A 4,128-nucleotide genomic window follows, 5' to 3' on the forward strand; every position below is an offset into this window, starting at 1 on the left:
TCAATCCTTTCGCTGCTTTGTCTCGTAATGTCCAAATTGCCAATGACTTAACTCTTTGAACACTGAGGTTATATTCGCATTTCCGTCACAAAATGGCTGACACCTGATTGATGCATCATGAAAATGACAAGCTAAGACAAAGCGACATTCGAATTCGGCGCAAAATCTCAATTAAAATATCCCCCCCCCCGTTAGGGTCAATTGGATGATCTGATGAAAGAAATGATACCATTGGTTCAATTGACTTTTGTAGAAAGTTGGATTGGATTACATTGTTATTTTTGCATTTCAAGACCAGCCGCACTATGCGGCCATTGGCCAGAACAGATTCTGCTCTGGCCACACAGTGCGGCCAATGGTGCTGAAAGAGTTAAGTACTGGACGTATGTAATATGATTGTTTATTATGATGCATATAAAATTGATGTTTCTGGTTTCCCCTTTATCAACAAAACGGGATGAGTGAAACACTACAGACGAATTCGTCCGTAGTGTTTCATTCATCCTGTTTTGTTGATAAAGGGGAGACCTGAAACGTCAATTTTATATGTTTTTGTATACTCAATTGAAGCTTACATTCAATTTCACATTGTTATTTATTTTTTCGAGCTTTGAGCAGCAACATTTATATTACTTTAGTATAGAAGTATAAATGGCCTCGAGTAAGGTGTGATTGAATCATTGGGAGTTGAATTCAGGGAATGGATGGTAATTACTTTCAACACAACTCATCTACAAAAATTATGTTGTGTGTGAAAGGACAATGTCAACTGCAATGTGTTTGAGAAAATTCTAACGAAACAGTGAAACTGGAAAGGCTTCGAAGCCTGTCTATTTTCATTCTTTCATTAGTATTTCACGATCCCAGGATTCAGGCAGCCCCCATTGTTCTCTACTTTTCTGTGTTTGAGAGATTGATATATAATGATCTTGCTTTTTTTTAAACATTGGGTTAAATTAAAATCAGGTCATAGTTTATATATTTTTTTTTTCTTTTCTCTCTTTTTTCCCCCTCTTTATTCATTTTAATTAGGTATGGCAAACTGCCGCTAATGCGCTCTGGCGGACAATTTTCGATGTGTTTTACATAAATTTTACTTCGTTGTATTCCATTAAATATCAAAATGACAAGGATAAAATTTATATCAATCGAAAGCTTATTCAAATCCCTTTGAAATGGTGTCTAAATGATTTATCTGCTTTTTTTGAAGATGTTTTAAGTGGGTTTTGAAACAAGTCACTAATCGGCTCGCCCGCTGATGGAAAAAACGAACTTTTCGCGATCGGTCATCTTGAAGAGCTTGGCGAATTCGGGCCATGGGTGGTATCGGATCAGTAATTGGTTTAAAATGTGCACAAGATCTTGACGTTTTGATCGATACCAAATAACTGTTGGTTTATTTAGGGAAGCGATTTTATTTTTAAAATTTCTCAAAAAAAGGAAGATTAAACTCATTTCCTCAAAATTTCAGCAGACTATTTTTACATTACTGGAAAGCTCATCCATTTTTCTCTTAAAATATGGAAATGCCGTACCGATTATAAGTATCGCCCGCATTCGCCCAGCATTTAACTTTGGTAAATAAACATGAGTTGCACAGCCCAGTCAGTGAGAGCAAAATGGCGTGCCGACCAGAGGCTGCCTCGACGGACACATTTTTTGTCTCCCTTGGCGATTTAGGGAAATATGCATTTTTTGCGTTTTCGTGGCGCTTAAAATGTAATTAAATAAAGAGCTAGAGTTCTGAAAAAAAATTGGAGTTGTTTAATTTCTATGAGACTCTAAGCAGTTGAAATTTTGTCATTGTGAGCCCGATACTGTTTTTTATACGAAGTCCCGAAGTTGGGTGCTGAAGCAGGGTGTCGCGACGACGAAATTGTCAAATTTTCAAATGACAATATCTTCCTTAAAAATTGAGATACATGTATGATATTGGTATCAAAATGCTCAGAATTGCAAACTCTTTTAAGCAAAAGTGACTAAATTGAGCATTGTTGGGTTTGAAAAATCAGTTTTCTGTACCTATTTTAATGCATTGGTCCAACTTTGTGATACAAGGCTGCTAGTAGCTGTGGACTGTAAAAAGTATTAAACAAAATTGAATATAACAGGTTAAAAAAAAAGAATAATATACCAAACATGGAACGTTTCGGGCTCAAAACCCTTCTTCAGCCAACAACAAAAAATAATGAAGACATAAATACATTACTAATTTCCAGATAGGCGAAAGAGATATCTCTGTCGTCTATTTGGAATTTAGTAATGTATTTATGTCTTTATTGAACATTCCATGTTTGGTAGTTTATTCTTTTTTTAACCCGTTATATTCAATTTGACAAGGTGGTAGTAGATAGTGAAGCCAAGGGAATGGAAGTGAATATCACCAAAACGGTATGCATGGTAATACAGAAAAACCCCGAAAACAACAACACCTGCAATATAACGATTCACGGCGAGCAACTTACCAACGTAGAAAGTTTTAAATACCTAGGTTCAATAGTGACAACAGATGGAAGATGTAACCGAGACATACGAGCAAGAATAACTCAAGCCAAACAGGCCTTCATGGACCTGGGAAACATTTTGAAAAACAAACAGATGTCGTTCGGGATTAGATTCCGAGTCTTGAAGTGCTACGTGTGGCCAATCTTGTTATACGGATGCGAAAGCTGGACTACAAATGCAGAAACACAAAAGAACATTGAAGCTTTTGAAATGTGGTGCTTGAGAAGGATGCAGAGAATATCGTATACTGCACACAAAACGAACGAAGAAGTGCTAAAACAAACATACCAACAAAGGAAACTAATGCCCTTAATAGCGGATCGACAACTATCCTTTTTCGGACACATAGTAAGGAAAGATAAAAATGAATACCTGGCAAGTTGTGGAAAAATACCTGGTAAACGCGCCCGGGGGAGACAAAGAAAAACACTCATAGACCAACTGAAGGGCTTCACCAACCTAACAATCCAAGAGCTGTTTGAAAAAGCAAGAAACAGGGAGGAATGGAGAGAGATAATTCATGCAGTATCCGAAGCCTGGACCAGGCATGGAACCTAGAAGAAGAAGATTCAATTTTGTCTATTACTTTTTATGGTCCAACTTTTCAGACTTTGGTTCCAGATTGGCATTTTCCTCCCATTGTTTCTGGGGAAATAATGGTTACCTATAGTATTATGTGTTTCCTTTACATCCCATATCTGTCTCAGCATTAAACAACAAAGCACGTATTCTTAAATTATTTTAAAGTTTGGACATACAAGTCTAAAGTTTCCAGCTGGAAGCCCTTGTTATTTTAAACCCGGTTTTTCTTATTCTGAAATCAGATTGATTTATGAATTCTATTTTCTCATTAGAAAATTTTGCTAGTTTTTATTTATTTATTTATTTATTTATTTATTTGTTTATTTATTTATTTATTTATTTATTTATTTATTTATTTATTTATTTATTTATTTATTTATTTATTTATTTATTTATTTATTTATTTCTTTGTTTATTTATTTATTTATTTATTTTTTTTTGGGGGGGGGGGAGGGGGGGGGGGCAACTTTACTACAATAAATCAAAAGTAAATGAATTCCAGTAACAAATGAGTGGAAGAGGTAGTCGATAATTTTTTTTTTTTTAATTTTTATTCTGTAGCAATTAAGGATACTAAAATATTTTTATTTATTTAAAAGGTTATTATTATTATTATTATTGTTAATATTATTATTACTATTATTATTATTATTATTATTATTATTATTATTATTGTTATTATTATGTCTTTTTTTTTTAAAGATACATTTTGCTGTGCCTGTCAAGGTCCACAAATACATTACATGTAGGGATGACGTTAACTTATATGAGCTTTGTAGAGATTGTAATGTCATTTACTTTCATTGATATTGTTTTCCTCTTCTTCTCCCCCCTCTCTTACTCCTTCTACTCCTCAACCACTTGTTCACTTTTCTTATGATATGAATAAGTTTATCGCACAGATTATCTGAATAGATCATTGTGCGGCTATGTGATCCCGCTTTTGGATTGGAAGGTCCTGGGTTCAAGCCTCGCTCAGTACATAGTTGAGTCCTTGGAAAAGGCTCTTTACTCACATTCTCTTACCGTACTCAGGTGTAA

Source organism: Berghia stephanieae, chromosome 7 (assembly GCF_034508935.2).
Source record: "Berghia stephanieae isolate SIO BIC M18660-M18661 chromosome 7, UCSD_Bste_1.3, whole genome shotgun sequence".
Taxonomy (NCBI): domain Eukaryota; kingdom Metazoa; phylum Mollusca; class Gastropoda; order Nudibranchia; family Aeolidiidae; genus Berghia; species Berghia stephanieae.